General features: G+C 36.5%; 1 long non-coding RNA gene across 2 annotated transcripts in view; it reads left to right on the top strand.

Moving 5' to 3' along the window:
* LOC140595291 (uncharacterized) overlaps positions 1 to 23,508 on the top strand; it is an 89,640-nt gene extending 66,132 nt beyond the window's left edge. The window contains exons 3-4 of one of the 2 annotated variants that reach the window (XR_011996789.1): positions 12,326 to 12,418; positions 23,382 to 23,508. This is a non-coding gene — a long non-coding RNA (uncharacterized lncRNA). Of the gene's footprint in view, positions 1 to 12,322; positions 12,419 to 23,381 lie in introns of both variants that reach the window. The other variant, XR_011996788.1, reaches the window with a different exon arrangement.
* Positions 23,509 to 25,865: the final 2,357 nt, after the last annotated feature.

Genomic DNA, 25,865 nt, shown 5'->3' with positions numbered 1-25,865 from the left:
TTGTAATTTTTTTTTCATTCAGAAACAAATTGTCATGTATTATTCTCAAATTCATAAGCCACATCCACTCATTCCTGGAGTATAATGAAGAATGATAATCCATGCTTTTCTCCATTGAACAGAATCATCTGTTAACTTTCCCCATGTGTTTTGTTTTGTTTTGGTGCCTTTGATCTTTCTTGTGACCTTATCTTTGTTACATTTTCTCCATTGTGCTCAAAAGTCACAAGGCTCAGTCTTTCTTAGCATGTCATCTCTGGATCTTTTTCTCTTTATCTCCCTCACCACCCATTAAAGTTTAAGTGTCCTGGATGTCAATTTCCTCCTAATAATGTCCTAATAATGAAGTTTAATGTCAGTCTGCTTCTTGTGGAACTCCATCTGGGACACACTCATGAAGTTGGCACAAATATCATACCCATTTTACAAATACATAAACTGACACCTAGGGAAGATTAAATTACCTGTCCAAAGTCCTATAGTGAACAGATGAGAGAACTATAATTTGAATCCAGATTTGACTTCAGAGCCTACAGACACAAGGGCATCATGAACAAACTATGGCTACCAGATGGGGTGTTTTCAAATTCTTTAAAATTAAGCATCAGTGTTTTGTGTCCACCTCTAGGAAACTTCTGGATAGCTCTTGGGATACATACCTCTAGAAAAGAGGGGAAGGAAACAGGAATGAATAGGAGAAATTGAGCTGCAGTGAAGCTCTAACAAAGGTCTCAGCCTTTGGAGAACTCAAGAACTGAGGTGGCCCTTTAGTTGGGGTGAGAGAGGTCTAAGTCCTTTTACTCCCAGTATCCCAGTAGTGATCCATCACAGGATGCAGTCTTCCTTCAGAAGGGGATCTGTTCCAGGGAAAAATACCTAAGGGTCCTTTTCTGCAATATCCCAGCAGCTGGGGATTAAGTTCTCCATTTCTGAAGGGGGATCTTTAAGAAATATTGCAGTCTTCACCCCACGGTTGTTCTAAGGTTACCACATCACAGAGACACTCATCCTCAAAGACTACTGATCAGGTTCAATATGATCAAGCCATGTAAACAGAATTTATAGCAGAATAGAGCCATCCTTTTTTTAGTTGTGGGCTTGGTAGCAGTGATTAGCAGTGATTAGTACCTGAAGATACTAAGGAAAAAATGTACTATCCTACAACCTGACCATGCCCCCAGGCTTCTGGGCCCTCATGAAACACCTGTTACCAAAGTACAAACTACTTGTGAGGAAGCCTCTTCCTAAAAAATACCAATATTCAAATAAACAAAATAGTCAAATGAACAGTAATATAAAAAATATATACATCCTGTTTTTTCAGTACCATCTCTCAACTGGTCTTTCCCATCAATGAGCTATCAACTGATCAGGTTCAGTTTGGAAGTTCAGCATCAGAACACATGTCCCTTGCTCCCCCACTCCCTTTCACAAATTTAAAAAAAAAAAAAGTAGTCACATCCAAGCAAATTCTCCTGATACTTGAAACAGAGATTTAAATATGAAATAAAATTCTACTTAAGTACCTAGCATCCTAATTTTCTGTGAATCTTTTCAACATCTGGCTCTTATTGCTATAGAGAACCACAGTTCTAGGTAACAGAGCTGAATTCTGTAGATAGCAATTTGGGTTTTGGTGAGAGCAGTCTTGGGGGTCCTAGAAGATTGTATCCCAGTGGGTATGAAATTGCCTTATCATTTGTGAAATGCAATTAAATTACAAGCTGCACATTGCTTCTGGACACAAAAGCACAGGGAGCCCCAATTCTTTGTACATGAGCCCAGGCACAGGTGAGCTTCTACAGTGGTGAGCAATGGCCAGGACCAAAGCGGGTGGCTTCTAGAGTTCTTGCTGCTATTCTCGGAATGGTGGTCAGTTGTTATTTTGGAGGGATAAAGTTGTTTTTTTTTTTTTTATTTTAAAGATTTTATTTATTCATGAGAGACACAGAGAGAGAGGCAGAGTCATAGGCAGAGGGAGAAGCAGGATCCATGCAGGGAGCCTGACATGGGATTCAATCCCGGGTCTCCAGGATCAGGCCCTGGGCCAAAGGTGGGCACTGAACTGCTGAGCCACCCAGGTGTCGCTTGGATTGATAAAGTTAAACCAAATATATATGACAAAGGAAATAAAAATTATAAATAAAAATATGAAAAAGAAAATCCATGCAAAGCTGTATAACATATTGCTCTAGACAACATGATTCTCCTTTGAGCAAGAACTTAATGTCCAGCTCCTGGAAATATGGTCAACAGAGGGCTTTCAGCTCTTAGCATTTTTAGGAACTGCCTCAGTTGCAAAGAACTGCTCTGAACCAGGTTACTACCTGCCCCAGGACAGCCCACATCCAATGAATGATCAATATGAAGGAATAAAGGCCTGGCCATCTCAGCCCAATACAGTATAACTGTGAATGATTTCTCTAGCTCCAGAGTTCCCTGAATGGTTGACCAAGGCCATCACTGGGTCTGCATTATTCTTAACTTCCCCTCCTAATTGCAGTGTCTGCTTCCTGGGAAACCTGGCCTGTGACAGGAACTAAGATGATACAGGCTCATAAAAGGATAATTTCCTTCAGGCCATTTTCCACTCAATGTCAAAATCCTTTTTAACACTACTCTTACATTGTATCAACTCCATTTACCAATCTATCTTTGGACCACTATGACAGAGACCCGAATGCCCCTGACAAGTTGAAATTGATATCCCTGTCACCCTAAGTCTTCACAACCTGTTCTTCTTCCTGCAGTAATAAATAAGTTGAATTTTGCTTTCAAAGCAATATTTCCTCGCACCTGTTGTGTAAGGTTTTCAGTCTAAATGTCTCCATATCCTTTAACTCCTCCTCAGACGTTAAGCTTTGGAAATCTTTCAACATCCAAGATGCTGTTTCCTGAATGAACCCTAGTTGTTCCAAACCTTCCATATGATGCACTACTGAAAAAGAAATTAATTCCTCTCTGTAAGATATGAACATCATACAGAGGAGTGGGACTGTCACTCACTTTGTATTAATAGTATCTTTAGCTATTTTAACAACCACATCAAAATATTTACTTTCTATTGAGCTCAAGAAATTTTAAAAGTAAAAAAAATTAATAAATGATACTTCATTAATATTTAAAACATCTGTTTGTCAAGAGACTCTAATAAGAAAATGAAAAAGCAAATAACAGAATGAGCCAAGACAGGGTTAAACAAATATTACATTATGTAAATTATGTATATATGTGTGTGTATGCATATACACACACATATATATGCACACACAGATATATATATATATAAATATATATAGAGAGAGATCTATACCTATATGTAGATATATATGTGTGTGTGTGTGTGTGTGTGTATATATATATGTAGGAGTACATATACTCCTACAAATCAATAAGAAAAAGGCAAATTACCCAGTAGAGATGTGGGCAAAGGACATGGGCAGACACTTCACCCAAGATATCAAAATAGTCAAAAAGCATATGAAAAGTAGCTCAATTTTATTAACCATCAGGAAAATTAAAATTAAACCTCCACAATACACCCATTAGAACAGCTAAAAAGAAAAAGATGTAAAATACTATGTGTTGATGTTGAACAACTGCAACTAAAATGCTCATATAGTGCTAGTATAGTTCATGATACAGCTATATGGGGAGGCTGAACTATGTATCTATTACCTAGCAACTCCACTGCAAGGTATGCATTCAACAGAAATGTCTACATATGTTCATCTGAAGACACACAGAATATTTACAACAGTGCCATTCATAATAGCCAAAATATGATAAAAACCCAATACCCATCAGAGTAGAATAGGTAAATTGCATATCACCCCATGGAACACTACACAACAATGAAACTAAACAATCCTACACAGGACAGCATGGGTGAATCTTCTAAACATAAGATTGAATGAGAGAAGTCAGATTTTTTTTAAGTAAATACTTTGATTCTAATTGTATAAAATTACAAAACAGGCAAGGCTAATTTATAGTGTTAGAAGTTAGGGTGCCCTTTGAGAAGAGTTAGCTGTTGGAAGGAAGTGCAAGATGAGTTTCTGGAATGTTAATAATACTCTGTTTCTTGATCTGGGTCCTACACTGGGTGTTACACAAGTGTACTCTGTGAATTCAATAAGCTGAATTTTTTAAATTTTTATTTGTGTGCTTTTTCTGTACTTCAATAGAAAGGATTACTTCAAATTGAACTTGTAAGATAACTATTTGATATTTCATTGCAGTGAAAGTAGTTTCATTTTAGAAGGTGACCACCATTTCATAGCGTTCACTGTACCAGGTTGTCCCTCTTTTGTGTTTCTTTCACATAAATAGTGATTTCATCACCAGGCAGATGTTATGGTATACAAGGCTACTGTAATAAGGAAAAGCCATATGTATACCTATGCAGTCATTATTTCTGGTACTCTTCATTTTTTTGAGTAGATTCAGACCTCTATCTGGTATAATTTTCCTTCTCACTGAAGGATTTTACCATTTCTTATAATAAGTCTGCTGTGATGAATTATTTAAGCTTTTATATGTCTGAAAAATCTATTTCACATTCATTTTAGAAGGTATTTTCAATAGATTTAGTATTCTGGATTAACAATTTTTTTTTTTCTCTTAAGTACTTTGAAAGTGCTTCACCACTGCCTTCTTATTTGCATTGCTTCTGATGAGAAATATGTCATCTTTATCTTTCTTACCCTGCACATAATTAGTGAGCTTTTACCCTTGGTTGGTTTTCAGATTTTCTTTTTACCACTAGATTTGAGCAATTTGATTATGATGTGCTTTGGTGTTTTCTTCAAATTGCCTGTACTTGGAGTTTGTTAATCTTGGATTTGCAGGTTTGTAGTTTTCATAAAATTAAGAAAATGTAGACTGTTATTTTATTCAAATGCTTTTTTCTGTTCCAATTCTTTCTACTCTCCTTTATGGCTCCAATTACATGTACATTAAGCCATCTGAAGTTGTCCTATAGTTTCCTGACACTTTTTCCCTTTAAAAAAAAATCTGTTTTCCTTTCAGAAAGTATTATTATTATTATGTTTTCAAGTTTACTACTCTTTTCTTCTGAGATATCTAGTCTGTTACAAACCCAATCCAGTGTATTTTTCACCTCACATGTTGTAGTTTCATCTCTAATAGTTTGGCTTGGGAATTTTTCTTTATGCCTGCCATGTCTGTATTTAACTTCTTCAATTTTTATATTAAAAGTTACAGTAATGCTTTCAAGGTCTTTGTCCATGACTTCTATTGTCTGCATTGATTTCCATAGATTAATTTTTCTCATTATGGGTCATATTTTCTTGCTTTTTGTATGCTTGTAATCATTGACATGGATGCCAGAGACTAGGAATGCTACTTTTTTAGATGTTGGATATTGTGTGTTTCTGCAAATATTTTTTTAGTTTTGGTTTACAATGCAGTTAAATTTCTTAGAGTTTGATCCTGTTAGGTCTTGTTTAAGATTCATTAGCTGGAACCAGAGCCATGCTTAGTCCTTGGCTAATTATTCTCCCACTATTAAGTCAGACCTTTCTGAGTAATTTACTCCAATACCCTGTGTGGCTGATGAAAACAGGCACCATTTCCTGTCCTATATGAGTGCCAGGCACTGTTGCCTCCCATCCTTTCAGACACATTCATCAGTGCTAAGCTCAGTACTGCAGGGCACTGCTGCATACTCCAGGTGGACCCTATGCAGATCTCTGCGGTGCTTCTTTCATGCAGCTCTGTCTCTTCACCTCAGAGAGTCAGCTAGGTTTTGCTGGGTTCTTCCTGCTGTGTGATGTCCTGGAAAGCCAAGGCAGTAAGCTGGGTCAAGAGCAGGGTTTACCTCTTTTGTTTTCTCATCTCTCAAAGATCACTGTCTTTTAATGCCTGATGCCCAATGTCTTTGAAAAGTGTTGTCTCAAATCGTGTGTGTGTGTGTGTGTGTGTGTGTGTAGTGGGGAGGGGTGGTGGAGTGGAAGAAGAGGAGGGTTGCTTCAGTTGGAAGGATCAATGCAATTTTTGTTACTCCATCTTGGCCAAAAGCCAAAGCATAGTTAAAATCTAAGAGGCATAATCATACATATAACATGGAATAATCTCCAAGCTATTTTGTTAAATAAAAAGAAGGATCAGCACAGTATATATGTAACTATTTATGCTAAAAAATATTTTAAAAGAACATATATATATATATATATACACTGATACATGTATAAGCAGACAAAATTTTAAAAGGATATGCAAGAACGTATAGAAAGGGACTTTCTGAGGCACCTGGGTGGCACAGTGGTTGAGCGTCCAACTCTTTATTTCAGCCTGGATCATGATCTCAGGGTCATAGGATCAAGTCCCCCATAGGGCCTCACACTCTGCAGAGTCTGCTTGTAACTCCCCTCTGCCCTCCCTCCACTAAAATAAATAAATAAGTCTTTTTAAAAATAAAGAAAAGGGCCTTCTTTGGGATTGGCAGTAGTAAGAGAATCATTTTCCGTTGTACTTTGAACTGAATTCTTAGCTTTGTGCTTATAATATAATAACAAAAATTATCAGAAAAAAGTACTGCCTGTTTTTCCATTGTCTCATAACCATAGGATATGTAATACATTTATTTAGGTTATATCTAAAAGTCACCATCCCAACTGGCATTAGCTCTGCTTAATACCATTCTTATTATGTCTGTTTTTCGGTTGCTTTCTTAGAGGACAAAGCCCCAAGTCTGCCAGCAAGAATACATATAGTTCCTAAATCATTATTAACGCTAACCTATGGTAACATTTCTCTTTCATGTAGATGTGAAATAAGTCAGTTTAAATGAAAAAAATAGGAATTTCTTCAGTGTCCCTTTGTATGTCATTTTCCTTTTGGCTTAGTATGCTACCACTGTGATTGGTTGTTCATGGACATAAATCCTTTTGAGTTTAAAAACCTTTTGGTGAAAATGAACATCTCTAAGGTCCCTTAGTTAGTTATCTAGTGCCTGTCTGATTCTTATAAATATTTGGGCCTGACAGGCCTGCAATTAAACATAAAGGATTAAAACAACGTTAGTGGTCAAAGGGTAGGCCCAAGGGTCAGATCAAGATAAATATTTTACATACGGCGAACCACAGCTCTTTGTAACCTTTATCACACAATTTGGCACTGAATTCTCTTTCTTTTCTGTTGCTTTCAAATTGTGTCATGGATGTGTGTCTCCTTTGGATATAGAGCAGAGAAATCTTGTTTCATATGTCTTGAATGTCTCTCCTTACAACTCTGTGCCAAATAGTAGACACTGAATATATGCCATAAATCTTGGGTTCCTGATAAAAATAATGACCTGTCACTGGCCACTTTTACCCCAAAAATGTGTCCCCTGAGAGGCAAAAGCTATTGATATCTAATATCTCTAGGTATGACTGGCTTGGTCTGCTGGGAGAAAACTGAGGACTTCAATCAATCAACCAATCAAATCAATCAGAACAGAAAGAAGAAAAAAGGCAAAAAGGCAAAAAAAAAAAGACAGAAATGAGGGAATCCTTTTTGTGGAGAGGGATAGTATAGCTACTAGCAATTGCCTCATTGCCTAAGACCAAGATTTCAGCCTTGTTGGAAACTCAACAGTGCAGGTATCCTCCACCAGGATGGAGAGCTTCCATGAAGTTCAATTATAGGCAGAATTTCTTGGAGGCAGAAAATTACTATAAAAGTGCTGGTCACTACGAAAACTACCAAAGATCCATTTTACTGTCATTTACAGTTTTCACCCCTATATATTAAAAATATTTTAGCCCAAAGAAAGTAAAATATAAAAAATCAGCACACAGATGTGAAAGCCCAGTATGTGTTAAGGAAAACCAGTTCATGATAACCAGTACCACAAAAAGCTACCCAAAATCATAAAGATAAAATTTACACTTTTATCTTTGGAATTGGTCCTTTTCACTTTGTTTTCTGAGAGGGGACCCTTCTGCCCTGTGATTACCTGATTAGCTAGTATCTGAAGTATCTAATTAGGAATATTTGCTATGGATTAACTGCCTTGTTGTAAATGCATCTTCCTGCAGAAAACTGGAGACATCTCCTTTATAATGAAGTATAAATGCAGAGGCATCTGTAGGTCTGAAGTATTTAACATCTGATTCTGCCTGGTTTTAGGTTGCATATTTCTGGAAGAGTGTGTAGTCCATTCCCTCCTCTTAATTTAATTTTATTTAAATTAAAAAAATAATAATCTCTCTCTTCCATAGTATTCTATCCCAAACTTCTAAATAAAACAGAAAGTAGGTATTAACAAGAAAGACTGGGAAATATTTTAAATACCTTCTTTAAATAAACAAGGATTATGCAATGAGTGGCCTAGCATTTCTTAAGTTGTTTTGTTTTGTTTTGTTTTGTTTTGTTTCTTACTTGCTCACTGATAGGAGGTAATTATACAACAGGTTCATAACTTGAGAAGATGTAGTGGCTGTGCCTCTAGACCCAGGTATAGCTCATTTTGACTTCCAGGTGCTAAATGATGGGAACAATGTGTGTACAGCTCTAAGGAAAAGAGTTCCACGTAGGAGTCCACACAGCTGGACATCCTAGTCTGTGGGCAGGAATGACTCAAAATTATTTCAGGCAGAAAGGGAGGATGGAAAAGATAATGAAGTCGATGCTGGGATCTGTTTGCAGACTAAGAAAGACTGTTGTCATCTAGAAGATGGGGCTTAAAACTTCATGTTCAAAATGCTGATGACCACCAGCAGAAGTTATCACTCAGGAGAATGGGGCCAAAGGGAAAATTACATAGTGTAGGATTCACAGTATATTTTTGTACAAATGAAATCCAGTTAAGATCAACAGCAATGATGGTCTTTATAGGTTAATGCAAAATTAACCTGAGAAATGTCTTTTATCTGATTACAGTGAAACTCTTAACCAAGAATAAATCCTCTATCTGTTATCTGGATCTTATCCCATCCCTCTACAGTCTGTATTTTTCTTTTTAACAACTTTAACATATATTTCACATACCATAAAAATCATCCGTTGAAAGTATACAATTAAATGTTTTAGTACATTTGCAGAGTTGTGCAAATATCAGCACAACCTAATTTTAGAATACTTCATCACTACAAATAAGAAACCCCATACCCACTGGCAATCACTCCATCAAAGAACAAGAAAGAATAGTTTAGGAATAAAATTGTGATTTTATAAAATAGAAATAATAGAAGAACTTGAGGAAATGTCAAAGAATGTAAAACAAAATAAAAGTGGAAATTATCAGTGAAAAGAAATGAACTATAGAGATCCAATGGCCAACAAATAAGTCTCATAAATATAAGAAGAGAAAGAGGTAAAAGGAAATTTTCAAATAAGCAATGGAAATTCCCTTGGATTGAAGAAAAATTAGAATGAGAAATGTCAATGAGCCCCCAGGAAAATAAATGAGCCAACCCTACACCCCCAAAAAAACCCTCATTTAGATATATCTTCAAGAAATTTCAGCACATCAATGAAAGAAAAAAAAAAAAAGATTCTAAAAGAATCCTGTAGGTAAAAACACCCAGATCACACACGATGTAAATAAACATCCTGAATAATAAAAAACACTGGGGCAGTGCCTTCAAGCCCCAAGGCTAAATGACTTTTGAACGGGGGAATTTAACAGCCAATCTTGTTATCAGTTGAGTGTGAGAGCAGAACAAAGACATTTTAATGCATACAAAACATATAAGAAAGAAAATAGCTTTTCTGGGAAATTGGGTAGGAGCCAGAAAACCCAGAAAAGAGAATATGGGATCCAAGAAACTCTGGGGCAATCCTGGAGAGGAGAGAGGGGAGGCAACATGGTGAAATATGAGAAGCCATAGTAGAAAATTTAAAAATTAAAAAATTTAGGGATCCCTCGGTGGCGCAGCGGTTTGGCGCCTGCCTTTGGCCCAGGGCGCGATCCTGGAGACCTGGGATCGAAGCCCACGTCGGGCTCCCGGTGCATGGAGCCTGCTTCTCCCTCTGCCTATGTCTCTGCCTCTCTCTCTCTCTCTCTCTCTCTCTCTCTCTCTCTCTGTATGACTATCATAAATAAATTTTTAAAAAAATTTTTTTTAAATTAAAAAATTTAAAAGTTGAAAAAAAGAGGAAAAAGGAGATAAGGGAGGGAGGAGAGACTAAATGAGAAAGACAGAAACCCTGTAATATTCGGATATCCTGTATAATCAAAAGCTTGCATTAATTTAGACCTACAAAAACTTGTTCTGAAAAAATAAAGGAATTTAGAAACTTTAAGAAAAACAAAACACTCAACAAAATAATTATCACAATACTAAGAAAAAAAACTTTAAGTGGGGGATTTTCATTAATTAAAGGAAATAATATACATTTGATCTTGATGTTAAGAATATTCTCCTTGGGGCACCTGGCTGGCTTAGTCAGTGGGGCATGCGACTCTTGATTTCAAGGCTGTGAGTTTGAGCCCCATGTTGGGTGTAGAGATCATGTTAAAAAATAAATAAATAAAACCTTTAAAAAGAAAAATATTCTCCTTCAAGTGACCTAATCATTATGCAAGTTCTGAGATCTTGAATATGTGAAAATGTACTTGCTGTCACACCTGAATTATATTCTGTTGTGCCCAAGATTGCGAATCCGAGAAACCACCAAGGAGCCGACACCTATGCAAGCGCACGAGGGTTTATTAGCAAGCTCGAGCTTGGGTCCAAGTGTACCCGACACAGCGGAGCAGGGACTTGGACCCCGAAGTGGGTTACAGCTGGGTTTTTTATAGGCTGGTCTAGGGGATTTTCAGAAGGGGTGGAGGAATTTCTCAAGTTCTGTTTACATTTTGATATGGGGCTTTCAAGGGCATTGAGCTCTGTTCTTTTTCTAATACGGGGCTTCCTAGGACTTTAAGCTGTGAGCTGTTTTCTTCGTGTAACCGAAGTAAGGTAAAGTTCAGCTCTTATTCACAGGGGCCTGGGATGGCTGAACTTGTGCTAACGCTGAACTTGAGGTGGAATGGCCTTGATTTTTCTCGGCCTCCACATATTCCACACATATAATGGAATTATAGTTTAGTTACAGCAGCCTCTATGCAAAGCAACAGTTTTTCTTAGATCTTCGAGGACATCTTTCCATTTTCTCTTCAAGTGGTCATCTATTTCATGTATTATCTGTTTCACCCTGTGTCAACTGTGTCATTCACTCAACTGTTTTTCAGAAGTCCCATCCCTAGTAACCATTTGTGTTTTATTTATCACCTGTATCTGAAGGGAGGCTTGTAAAACATAGGAGTTTAGCTGGGTACATTACCGCCCTCAATAATTCAAGGTTTCTATTAGTAAAGAGGAAAGGGAAATGATCATTTCAGCTAGTGGTCTATCGATCATTATATGCCACAAAATTTAATTATACAAATATACCTTTCTGTGTTATAGTTTTTGAAATTATATATGCCTATATATATGCCTATATATGCATATAATATATGTATATATTATTTATGCCTATATATATAGGCATATATATATATATATATAATTTTTCTAGTAGGTTTAGGATCAATTAACATTCAATGACAGTCTCTAACTCAGTGGCTTTCAAATAATCCTTAAAATAATTCTGTGAAATAGGTATTCTCATCAGTTTACAGATTAAAAGTTAACATGATAAAAGAATTTATCCAAGGCCTAAAGACTAGAAAATAACAGAATTAAGACCCAAATGCAAATCACCCGATTGTGATTTCAGGGCTATTTCCATGCTGTCACCTCCTCCAGTAACCCTTCCTGCCACAGAGAAACTTTCCTTTTCAGAGTCAGTCTTCAATGGAAAATTATATACATTTATATTCAACTGTCATCTCATTTACCTGCCTTACTTCAAGCCCAGTAGTTAAAATAGAAAATGGTCATCAATTTTATCCAATATTAAGAAAAACAACCTCAAAGTCCGTATATCAACATCCAACCAAAAGTGCGATTGACCTAAAGCTATACCCTATAGCTCAGAGAAATATAGAAAGTCAGCACTTTATTTCTACTGATGTAAATGTCCTATGCAATTCACTTATTTTTTATTCAATTATTCAACATGTACCACCAATAAGGTGAACTTTTGTGAAAAAGCAGCCAGATATAATGCAGCATGTCTCAAAGGTTTCTATCAATATTCCTTGAATGCACAGAGATTTAATTCCTTGCTCTTTAGTACCCAGAAGCATCTGAGTACTCAAACTTCATGAACACAACCTTCTTTGAAGTATTCCAATTTTTAATGTAAAAATCGAATAAAATAGGAGTATTTAGCCTGGTGCAGGTGGAGGAGAGCATTAATTAAAGAACCATATTTTTTGTAGCAGAATCCAATCTCAGAACAGCTGTCTGTGAAGCCTGCTCCATGGCAGATCTAGATCCTAACTACAAGATGAGTGCAACAAAATATGGAAGGCACGGTAAGATCTTGGGGGTAGGAGGGGGAACTAATAAGAGAAGACTATCAGGAGCTTGATCTCTTTAGAGAAGCAATTAATACTGATTGACACTAAGACATTAGGAAAAGTGTTAAGCGATTTAAGAGTAGTATCTAAGACAAAAGAAACAGATAATCCAAAACATTAAACAAAATATTGTATCAATCCTGTTAGAGATTACACACAAAAATGAAGGCAGAAATACCAAGAAAGGAGAAATTTTAAAACTGCTAACAAGATGTCAGAAAGATCATCAAGGTGCCTGGGTAGCAACTGACTTCAGCTCAAGTCATGATCTTGGGGTCCTGGGATGTGACACCATGTTGGGTTCCATAGGGAGTCTACATGTCACTCCCCCTTTCTCCTCCCTCTGCATCTCCCCCAGTTCATTCTCTCTCTCTCTCTCTCCCTCTCTTTCAAATAAATAAAAATAAATAAATAAAATCTTTAAGAAAATAAAAAAATGAATAAAAAATTTAAAAAATAAAAACCAACTTCATCTTTAGTGTAATAAGAAAAAGGATACTACCAGAAATGAAAACTACAAAGAAGATATACACCCAAACAGTGATATTTGGGTCTGAAGGAGAACTTTGGCGAAGGGGACCCAGAACCCCTCAGAAACTGATCAAGAAACAGGATTCTTGCTTAATAAGGCACAGTATTGGAAGGCCTGTCTCGTGATTCTTTGTTAGTAACAAAATTGAAGTCTGTGGACTGAGCATGGAAAAAGGCAGATAATGTCCCTCAAGAGACCCAACCTGAAACCAAAGAACAGCAGGAGAGGTGAAGCTGAAGATGAAATAGACATGCCATTTCTAATTGTGTATGGCCTGTCCTAGGAACCTGGAGGGACCTTCTGGAAATGAGGCACTGCCGAGGAAGAGATGAGAAAGTCATCCCCAGGTCACAGCAACAGAGTATAACTAGATGGACATTGCTTTAAGCCACACAGAGATTGAAAGGGATGTGTTCCCCATCAAAGAATTTTTTACAAGATTCAGTGAGGAGATACTGAAGAAAACAAATCCAAACAGAAATTTAACACTCTTTCAGCCTTCCTGCCCATTCTCAAAACACATTTGAAAATAGCCTCACTGTCTCAAAGGGAAGTAATAATGAGAAAAGAACTAGCTATGAACTTATGAAAAGAAAAAGAAACTCAAAAGCAAAAAGTAAAAAGGAATATAGGTACAAATGAAACACACAGCCTAACAGAAACTATTTAAGGAATCAGACAAATCCCCACACTCAAGCAGATTATATGTGTAATTTCAAAAAATTAAGAAGGACACAAAATATAGATACAGGTCTTCAAATAATAGGAGGAAATGAATTTTTTTAAAGATTTTTTATAAAGAAGAAATAAAGAGAAGAAAATGGAGCTGATACTTAAAAAAAAAAAAAAGAATTTTTGGAAATTATCCTAAGGGCATACAGCAAATGGAGAACATTATCCAAGACATTTATTTAAGAAAATCTAAGTCTTGGTAAGAACAGTGAGAATTTGTGACACATGAGCCATCACCTGCTACTTTCCTACCCACCTCCAGTTCAACGTGACAAGAAACTCCACTCCAGCTCACAGTCAAGGTCTATAGTATCTTGCCACTAGGACTAGCCCATCAGTATTTCTCATTCCCTCCCAATTTCACACTGCAGAGCCTAAATTGCGAGTTCAGCCAAAGAGTCAGGGGCTCCTCATCTCCCCCTAGCTACCAAATTATAGGACAGAAGCTCAATACCAGACATAGCAGGTGCCTGAGAATACTACAGCCCTGATCAACTTCATTCCAGTTCCCTCACAGCATGAAAGTTCTAGACCAGGAGAAGCTGAAGAGACCAGCTGCTCCTGCTTCTACCTAGTATCCTGCTGATGAATCAGGAATGCCATCCTAAGAAAAAAAGACTCTGTCCCCATTATCTGCCCAGGGGAGATGTTGGCCATTAAGAATAGAGAGGTTCTAAGCTCTACTCAAAAAATCTAACATAAGTTATTTGAGACAAAGCATAAGGGAAGCTCAAGCCTCTCCAAACACTCTTCAAAACAGTGGAGATTTTGGTAGTAAACAATTAGGAGGAGGCTGAGAGCTCCATAAGAGCAAAAACCTAAACTACAGGTCAGCTAGATTACCCGAGAGAACCAGGGAAAGAGATAGCTAAGAAGAACCCTCCTATGGCCAGAACAAACCTCGAAGACTGGCATAAAACTACCCCCCAAAAGGGGTCCAAAACTAATTGGAGAAGGCTGTAGTGCCATCTATGACCAGGGCAATGTTGAAAACAAAACAGCAATCCCTCCAACTAGAGGAGCTATCAGGTGGGTGTGCCCTCTGTAGAGTAACACCAGAAGCTTCACACTGAGAGTGAGGGGAACAGACTTCACTACCACAGTCCAGACAAGTCACTAAACAAATAAATAAGCAAACAACAACAGACCCTAGAGCAGGGACCAATATCCTGAGTTGCTAAAATATATTATTGAAAATGCAAGCTTTAACCAAAAAAAATCATGAAACATTCAAAGAAACAAGTAATTTTTCTTTTTATGTGCCCCATACACAGGGAGGAAAAAAAGCAGGCAATAGAAACTGCATGCAAAAGGGGCCAGATGTCTGACTTAACAGACAAGGACTTCAAAATATTTACCATAAATATGTTTCAAAAAAAAAAAGAAATATAGATACATTACAATGTTGAAAGCCACAGTTGAGGCAATCTTTAAAAAATCCCAAAAATTCATAATTAAAAAAAAAAACAATGACAATGGGCACATAGGACAGCTTGATTAAATCATACAGAATGAAAAGAAAGATTAAAAAATAACAGAGGTCTATCACATATACATACCTGAATTCTCTGCAGAAGAGAATAGGAATAAAAATCAAACAAAAAAATGAACAGAAATAGAAGAAAAGTTGCCTGAAATAAAGTATATGTGAATCTTCTGTTTAAAAGAGACTTCTCATGATTCAAGAAAAACTGATAAAAGCAACACCAGTCATATGTAGTACAGTTACTGAACTTCAAGGAAAATAAAATGATCATATGAACATCCACATTCTTTGAATCAGTGAAAGAAAAATATAGTTTAACAATAAAGATATTACTCATAAAACACTTCAATTTGAAAATTTCAAAATAGTTTTTAAGTAACTTAAGATAAAGAGGAATTTATAATTGAACTTCTAGGTACTGGCATAAGGATAGATAATGATCAATGAAATTGAACGAAATTTGCAGAAACAAACCCATACATCTATGGACAATTAATTTTCTACAAAGGTACACAGCTATTCAATGAAGAAAAGAATATTCTCTTCAACAAATAATCCTGGGACAACTCGATATCCAAATGTAAAAGAATGCAAAGAATCGAAATCTTTACCCTCACACTCTATGTAAAAATTAACTCAAAATGGATCACATACCTAAATATAAGAGTTAAAAAGGACAAAACTGTTAGAAGAAAGCCAGGTCAATCTTCCAGACTTTGGATTTGGCAATGGTTTCTTAAATAGGACACCAAAAGTACAGGCCAAAAAAAAAAAAAAAAAAAAGGAAAGAAAGAAAGAAAAAAGATAAAAGAAAGGAAAAAGAAATTGGACCTTATCAGAATTAAAAACTTTGTCCATCAAAAAGAAGACTCACGTAATGAGAGAAAATATTTTAAAACAATATGTCTGGTAAAGGTCTAATACCCAGAGAATAAAAGGAGTCTTAGAACTCCACAGTATTTTTTTTAAAAAATAAAACAACCTAATTTAAAAATGGGCAAAGGACTTGAGTAGACATTTCTCCAAAGAAGATACAAATGGCCAATAAGCTCATGAAAAGATGTTTAATGTTACTGGTCACAAGGGAAATGCAAATCACACTCACAATGAGATGCCACTTCATACACATTAGGAGGGCTAGAATAAAGCAGATTATAACAAGTGTTGATGAGGATGTGGGGAAACTGAAACCCTCACACACTTCCTAGTGGGATATAAAGTAGTATACCCACTGAGAAAACAGTCTGGTGGTTCCTCAATAAGTTAAATATAGAATTGCCGTATGACTTTGCAATTCTACTTCAAAAGAGTTGAAAACAGATGTTCAAACAAATATTTTTATATGAATATTAATAGCAGTGCTATTCACAATAACCAAAAGGTAGAAAAACCCAAGTGTCTATATCACCAGATTGATGAATGGTTAAATAAAATGTAATATTCATACAACAGAATATTATTCAGCCATAAAAGGGAATGATGTTTAGATACATGCTACAACAAGGATGAACCCTGAAAACATTAGGCTGAGTAAAACAAAATCCAGACACAAAAGGCCACATATTGTATGATTCCATGTATATGAAATAACCAGAATTAAGGGATATCTGATGAGATCAGAAGGAAAGTGAGAGAAGACAAGTTTCCATGTTCCATTTTATTTGTCTACAAAATCAGACATTTGGAGTAGTTTGTATAAAAGAGCTCTTACAGGATGAGCATTTGTCATCATTCTGTACATTACTACCATCACCGTTAATGACAGTCTTTCTTTTCTTTTCTTTCTTTCTTTCTTTTTCTTTCTTTCTTTCTTTCTTTCTTTCTTTCTTTCTTTCTTTCTTTCTTTCTTCTTTCTTTCTCTTTCTTTCTTCTTTCTTTCTTTCTTTCTTTCTTTCTTTCTTTCTTTCTCTTTTTCTTTCTTTTTCTTTCTTTCTTTCCTTCCTTCCTTCAGAAATTAAGATCAACTCACATAGGAGTTCCATTTCATATTCTCAGCCTCAAAGAAACATCAGAGGTATGGGTAGACTGGAAATATGAATGTCATCCATTGCTAGGTGATCACGAGGCAAAATAGTTGGTAATTTTTCTCATATGGTTTTCTCTTCTTCCTCCATAAAAGTGCTTCAATCTCTAAGAAACTTGTCTCCTTTCTCTTAATATGTTTCTTTACTCTCTAATTGCTTGAAAATAAAGGAAATATGAGCTCTGAACTAACAGTGGGAAAAAATGTCACTGTTTCAAAAAAAAAAAATCCCTGTTGCTCAGTTTATGCACTTGATAGCATAGAAATGCAAAAGGGGAAACAGATAAGCTAACATGTTTTAGCTAAATCAAAAAGTCCATGTTCATCAGTTCTACTCTTATGAGGTTTCTCCCTGAGGGATGCAGATCATATAATCCAACAAACACCTAGCCCCATACATACAAAGAACTCTGGATTTAGTCAAAGGAGACCGTGTGCCTCTACTTCATCCCCAAACTATCAAAAATTCTCAACCAAGAGGTTGGCTTTGGTCAAACACAGAATGTTCACTTTTGCTGCCTCCCAGGAAAATGACCTAGTTTGTATTTGTGATGAGGCTGTGGAAAGAGCCTGTGGCTTTCCCCCTTTTACTTTTCAAAGGCTCTCTGACACTCTCCAGGCTCTACAACAGTGCTCAGTTCCAACCCGTTAGATCTGAGACAACTTTACAAAGCCACATGAGGAAGGCAGAGAACAACAGTCCCAGTTTCCCCTTTGCTCTGTGGACAAAATAAAATAGAATCATCGCAGAGGGTAGAAAAACCACATGAACTCAGACTGCTCAAATGATCCAGCGCATCCCAGACGACCTGAAACCAACAAGCATCATGCAGCACTGGTTATTTATAAGACATGGTCAGAAAAAAAGCAACCCAAGCTCATGAAGAAAGCCTGCATCACCGCTGGTGCCAGCCCCATGCACTGCTCTGCAACTCTCTCGTGCCATTGTTTTGTGATGAATGTACACAGCTTGCGCAGCTTTTCATCGGCTCTTAAATCCACTGCTGCTCAAGCATGAAATATCTTTGGGTTCCATTAAAAAAAAATAAATGTGCTAACAAGCTGTTAAACCACATTTTACAACAAATGCATCAAACTGATGACTTAGCTTCAAAAATATGAACTAACCGGAATAATAAAGGCTTTGTAGAACTTGGATAAATGAAGTGATTACCTCACAGTGAGGGAAATCTGTGGGGCACATCCATGTAATCAAAAAAATAAGTTCCTGGTCCTCAGAGGAGAATTCAAAATGCTCTGACTCGCCTCCTGACAGTCCTGAGCCCAAAGGGTTTGGACAGGAGGAAAAACAACACAGGTACAAAAAAAGCAGCGGGCGGGGGTGGGAGCAAGAAAGAAATTCAGTCACTTCTTTGATTAACAAGACTTCTTGCTGGACTTAAGTACAAACAGCTGCCTGGACTCCAACAGCCAAGCCTAAATCTAAACACTCCACTGTTTACATAACCCAAACCTAATCAAGCAACCATATAATCCACCAATTTAAAGTATCCCTAAGAGTTTCAATGTAATGTTGGTTTTCTCACAAGCCAGTCCGTCAACAAGCTGTTTAAAAATGCCAGCTCTTCCAGCTCCATCTCCAGCCTTGCAGCTTCTCCCGCATGGTCACCCTGCGGGGCTGTTCAGGGGAGAATACTTAGATGACTTGGGATTATAAACCATTTCCTGTTATTCTTCTGTTGGCATAGTGCACAGTACTTGTATAAGAAATCCAGAATTCAGACTGTATGTTTTTCCAAGTCTGGTTTGATAGGGTTTAATATGACAGTGATGTTACTGATAAGGAAATACCTTTCTTTATTCTATCATGTTAAATTCCACAGAGGATGTGCTCTGAGATAGTCAGCTAAAGGTAAAGTTCATGAGGAAAAGGACAAGAAAAGGGAAATTCTGAGAAAGATACTAGAAAAGGAAAATGCTCATGAATGTTGAGCTAAATGAGGCCAAAAAGTCAAATGCCAACAGAAGCTAGTGACAGAGCATAAGTAAGAGAAGCCAGTTGGACCCCACTGTAGGGAATAAATACAGAAGAGGACGGGGATAAATGAGAATTCATGTACCCAATCTAAAGAAGATATACGCTATTTAGCTCCAATTCATTTATTAATACCTGTATTGAGCTATAATTCACACACTGTGCATTCAAATGATACAAGCCAGTGATTTTTTAGTATAATCACAGATTTATGCAACCATTACCACCATTAACTTTTAGAACATTTTCATCTGCCAAGGAAACCCTGTACCCTTTAAAATCACTCCTCATTTTCCTCCAACTCCCCCTAGCCCTGGACAGCCACGAATCCACTTTCAGTGTCTATAGATTTGCCTATTCTGGACATTTCATAGAAATGGAACCATATAATATGTGGTCTTGTGTCACTGGTTTCTTTCCCTTAGCATAATGTTTTCAAGGACTCCAACTCATTTTTGCCACATAACGGACCTAATTTGGCCAGATCTTCCAAATTATAAGAGAAGTTGGGAATCTGGATTCTTACATGAAATTTCCCAATATTTAAATACTGGCCACTAATTTAAATTAAACACAAACTGTACACACTTCCCCATAGGGCAAGCCAAACAAATATGTCTACACACTGGATTCACACATGGACCACCATTTTATTTCTTCTGGCATTCCTAGGATAAAGGGAGGGAAAAATAAAGAATGAGTCAAGATCAAAGAATAAGAAAGGGTCAAACTTACCCAGGCAAGGAATGAAGACAGGAAGGTTTGGAGAGAAGAAATCAGGGACTTCTCAATAGAGAAAAGAGAGTCTGAATCTGAATCAGGTCAGCAGCCCAAGAAAAGCTCAATAGATCCCTCAAACTTCCACAGTCTTAGCCAGGCTTCTCTTGTTCTGCCCTGGGAGCAAACTCTCTGGGATGTCAGAGTAAGCTCACTTTGTCACCCTCATAGGTCCTGAAAAAACTACCTCAGATTGTCTCTAGAGAGAATCAAGAGAATCTAGCACATTTAATGAGATAATTCATTAAAATACTCATTTGTGTTTCCCATTCTCCCTTCCTACCCCAGGCATAATGTACATAAACACAGACAGATATACACCCCTCACACTGGCCAAGCCTTTTCTTGCTCTTGCCTTCAGGGATGCTAAGGCTTTATGTGGCAGCTGAAAAGGGAAGTTGTCCCAGATGATCTTTCTAATTATCCTTGTAAAACCTAAACTCTTGAAGTAATAATGCTAGATGTTCAGTACACAGGGGAGAGGAGAGAAGAAAGTTTCTAAATAAGGGAGAAGCCAAAGGAGTGGAGGAAGAAAGACTTCCCCAGACTGGGAAAAGTGGGGCTAGTCAGTGGTTCTGGGAGAAGCCCATATGACCCACACATGCTGAGATCATCATGGGAAGATTTCAGAGAATAGCTGCTTATCTAGAAAGAAAAGGCTGAAGCTGGATACTGGGGTTACTAATGTGGGTAAAGCATTCTACACTTTAATTTGTCACAGAGGGGATGCCTGGGTGGCTCAGTAGTTGAGCACCTGCCTTCAGCTCATGATCCTGGGGTCCTGGGATCAAATTCCCATCGGGATCCCTGTGGGGGAACCTGCTTCTCCCTCTGCCTAGGTCTCTGCCCCTCTCTGGGTCTTTCATGAATAAATAAATAAAATCTTAAAAAAATTTATCACAGAGGAGTAAATGTGTGTCCTTCAAGTCCCATGAGGGCTTAGCCAGATGAGGACATTAGCAGTGATCTTTACAGCCTGGAGATGAGAGGGCTCTGAGCCCTACTTCTGGATTAATGTACTATCTCCTTCCTGGGAAGAAGGCTATTTCAATATTACTACAGTTGATTTGATGGACATCTATTTCTCTAGGAATAGAAATTCCCTACCCCAGGCCCACCAAATTCAATCTGCTGAGTTGAATTCAAGAATTCAAGATTTCAAGACTGAGTTCTTCATAGGACAACCTTATAGGAGTAGACAAACTGTGTGTTTTGGGAGAGAGAAACAGTGATCTGAACCATATCTGAAGGCCTGTCACCTTCCACTCAATGACCCTAAGTCTGACATTGAGAACACAGTGATTTTCTTTACTATTTCTGGGATTTACTGTCTCTAGGAATTTCCTCCTGTAGGTTCGCACTGAGTTTAACTTGGGTAAAATTCAACAGCATTGTAAAGGTGTTTACTGTCTACAAATCATGTGCCAGGATAAGGTCAAGGAAGGCATGAACTCTGCCCCCAGAGAAGTCACAGTGAGACAAGAAGTGCATGCATTTCACGACAATTTGATTAGTGGGTATCATTAACACTAGCCAAGTGCTAATAAGATACATTCCACTAGAAAGAACCTGGGATATTATCCCCAAATAAAAATCTTACCAAGCAGTATTTTAAATTTTATTAAACTTAATCATTTTTAATAAGGAAGAATTAGAATTATTACCATAGATCAGTTAAACAAAAAAGTAGGACTGAATACTGAATAGTTGTATATTTTTAAATCACATAGGTATAGTATATATCTTTATTGTAATATATTGAACATTGAAGGCTCAGTCAGTTAAGCAATGGACTCTTGATTTCGGCTCAGGTCATGATCTCAGGGTCATGAGCTCAAACCCCATGTTGGGTTCTGTACTCAGTAGGGAGTCTGCTTAAGATCTTCTCTCTCCCTCTCTCTCTGCTCCTCCTCTAGCCCATGCACTTGTTCTCTAAAATAAACAAATCTTTAAAAAAAAAAAAAAAGAATATATTGAACATTGAGTAAACTTAAGTTCATATTGGGTTATAATGGAAATGTCAAGAAATGACAAAATATAGAGACTGCAGAGGCCATAGTCTCTGGAAGTAACAACCTTTTTTTAATAAAGGTGGAAATTCAAAAGTACCTTCCTAAACACATCTGAGTGAAAGAAGGAAATCAAAAGTATAACTTTTAGTATAATAAAAGTGACATTTTAAATCAGTGGGGTTAGTTAATATATTAAGTAAATGGTTTGGGGACATCGATTAACTTTGGAAATATATAAATTTAGACCACTGCCTCATAACATATATTAAGAATTATCTCAGAATAATGAAAAGTTTAAATAAATGTAGATTGATATCATAAAAGAAATGAAGGAGGGTATCAGTGAATATTTAGCTCATCACAAATTGGGGGAGATTTCTCTAAGCAGGAAAGAAAAAGAAACCATTAAAAATGGTTATTTTTATTACATAAGGATTTAAAATTTCTGTATATCATAAAACATTTTTTAAACTTTTTGAACATGTCTTGCAACATAATGACAGAGTTAACATCCTTTATATATAAAACAGCATGTAAACCACCTAGAAAAAGATGAAGTCCCCCAAAAAGATAAAAGATAGGTGCAGATATAAAAAGAGACTATAATACTGGGATAGTTTTCTGGGTTGTTTTTTGTTTTTGTTTTTTGTTTTGAGATGTTCATTAGTTCTTTTGTTGTTAGTAGTTACTTTTTTTTTGTTTTAAGGAAAAACATCAGTCAGTGCTCTGACCACAGAGAGATTATTATGAAAAATTGCTAGCGAAGGGGAATCCTTACTGTGCTGCCTGTGAGAGAGCAGATGACCTGATTGAGTAGTTGGAGAGCAAGGTGGCAGGTGTGGGCTCTTATCCCTCATTATACTTTGGACAAGAGTGCTTTAATGTTCTTTTTTATGAGCTGTAAAAGCAAACAAACAGCAACAACCAACAAACATGAGAAATCTATTAAAACTCATTAGTACTAGAAATCAAATTCAAATCAAGACAAGGTGGTATCACATACCACAAACCAAGCCAGCAAAGACTATATTTAAACTATTCACCTGAATAGGAAATGCACATTCTGACTTGGACAGCCAGTGGCTGCACAGTTTGGACAACATTTCCACAGTAAAATAACAATATATATCAAAAGACTTAAAAATGTTTATCCCATTTTGTACTACCATTTGTGTTTGGAAATAAATTTTAAAGCAATAATCCTAGATCTACACTAAGATATAGGTACAAGGACATATATTACTACGCAACTTATAATAGCAAAAATTCAAACAATCTAGATAACTAAGAAGAGGGAACTGGTTAAATAAAATAAATACACATGATGAACTAACATGTAGTTATTAAAACTATTTTCTAGGGATGACTGGGTGGCCCAGCAGTTGAGCATCTGCCTTCAGCTCACGGTGTGATCCCAGGGTTCCAGGATCAAGTTCCGCATAGGGCTCCTTGAGAGGAGCCTGCTTCTCCCCCTTCCTATATATCCGCCTCTCTCTCTGTCTCTCATGAATAAATAAATAAAATATTAAAAAAAAACACAAATAATACTATTTTCTAAAAGAATACATGACATACAAAAACACTCATGATGCAAGTTAGGATACAAATCTTAGATGTAATGGGATCTCAACTTTATTTAAAACAAATATCTAAGCTTGTGCCTTATGGATAAAAGACTAGAAGGATATACATGAGAATGTCAATGGTAGGTCTCAAAGTATAGGGAATTTCAGAATAATAACATTTATTTTCATACTTTTCATTTTTTATATTTAGGCCAAATATTATAAGTGCTTTTCTGTAGTTAGCTACATATACCAATGTGTCCAAATGCATACACTGTTATAACTTCATCACTTAAGAAAAGTTACAAAAAATACTATTTAGAAAAGATGAAAATTATCATAGTACTATTAAAACTTGTAAGGATCAGCTAAAGTTAAATTTGAAGAAAAATGTGTAATATTAATTATTTTAAGAAACTTTTAAAAATGAAAATCAGTGAAATATAAATTCAAAGCAAGTATTTATAAGAACTAAAAACCCTTCTAACACAGCAAGAGAAAAAGAGGGGGGAAAGTAAAGAAAAGCAGAAATCAACAGATTAAAGAAAGAGAAGTAAAATATCTACAAAAACCCCTTTTCTTGAAAAAGAAAGATTATTCCTATTCTATAAATCAGCCATCTCTACTTTTATTTTTAGCTGAGGAATGCCTAGAAATAACTTGATTATCATTTTTCTGAGTTTTTCAAGATTTATTTATTTACTTATTTGAAAGAGAGAGAGCATGCATGATTTGGGGGAGGGGCAGAGGGAAAAAATTGCAAGTAGATTCAGCACTGAACGTGGGGCGGCCAGACGGGGATCAATCCAGGACCCATGAGATCATGACCTGAGTGGAAACCAAGAGTCAGACACTGAACTGACTGGAGCCACCCAGGCACCCCTAGTTTGTTTGGTTTTATTTTTTTCAATTAATTTAATTGTATTTTCCCCAACTTTTATTTGAAAACTACCAAACTCACAGAAAAAAATTGAAAGAATAGTACATGAAAGCATGAACCAAAGACAAGCTGGTAATATCTTCCAATCCTTAGTGGTCTTTAGTTCTCTGATTTTGTGGGATTTGGGGAAGAAGGTAAAGTCATGGCCTCCACAATGTGGTAAGTCAAATGAAAAGCTCTGAAGGGAGCTGGTATCCCAAAAGGGATCAACAATTCCCAAAGATAGAGCCTCAAGTATCTCAAGTACCAGGAGCTCACAATCAAAAATAAAACATACAAATAAATAAGTCACCCCAGGCAGAGAATGAGCAAGGAAAACACACAAAATTTATACACACACAATCTGGCCCAAAAAAGATGAAGAATGTCAGAATTATCAAGAAAAAAATAGAACAGAGAAATAGATGGGCATATCAAAATTATTATCTGAAGCAAGTGATCAAAGTTAACAAAGAACCAAAAGTTGTAAAAATAAAAAATATTACCATTCAAATTAGAAATTCAATGAACATATAGACTGAATAGAAAATAAATTAAAAGGCATTTCTTTAAAAAACACCAAGAATGCAGTATAGAGAGAGAAATGGTCAGAAAATGGAAACAACTGCCAGGACACTGGGAATATATAAGGAAGTCTAACATGTATTTGATCCAAGCTCTAGAAAGACAAAATAGAAAGACTAAGGAATAAGTGATATTCAAGAAATAAAATCTGATATATTTTGAAAATAATGAAGTACATATTCCTCAGATTCAGGAAGCTGAAAGTATCTCAAAAAAGAATAATTAAATGAAATAAATAGCCAGATCTATCAATTAAATTGCAGGTCACTAAAATTAAAGATCTCGGGACGCCTAGGTGGCTCAGTGGCTGGGCACCTGCCTTTGGCTCAGGTCATGATCCCGGGATCTGATCAAGTCCTGCATCGGGCTCCCTAGGAGGAGGCTGCTTCTCCCTCTGCCTATGTCTCTGCCTCTCTCCCTATCTGTCTGTCTCATGAATAAATAAATCAATCTTTTAAAAAATTAAATTAAATTAAATTAAATTGAAGATCTCAAAAGTAACTGGGGGTAGGTAGGCATATTGTGCATCAGAAAGATATCACCTACAACAAAGAAATGAGAATTACACTTTTACCTGGTTTCTCAACAGCAACAACAGAAATGCATAGCAGAAGACATTTATCTTCAAACTACTGGGACAAAATATCTACCAACTTAGCACTACCTTCAGGTGAGTTGCTTTTCAAAAATGCCTTCACATGAAGCAGCAGCCATGAAGAGTTACCTGATTCACAGCAGGTTTTGCAAGGCAAAAAATAAACGTTCCTTGTGTTAA

This window comes from Vulpes vulpes, chromosome 14 (genome assembly GCF_048418805.1).
Source record: "Vulpes vulpes isolate BD-2025 chromosome 14, VulVul3, whole genome shotgun sequence".
Classification (NCBI taxonomy): domain Eukaryota; kingdom Metazoa; phylum Chordata; class Mammalia; order Carnivora; family Canidae; genus Vulpes; species Vulpes vulpes.
The sequence above is the reverse complement of the archived record's forward strand: the minus strand, read 5'-3'. Positions and strand labels throughout refer to the sequence as shown.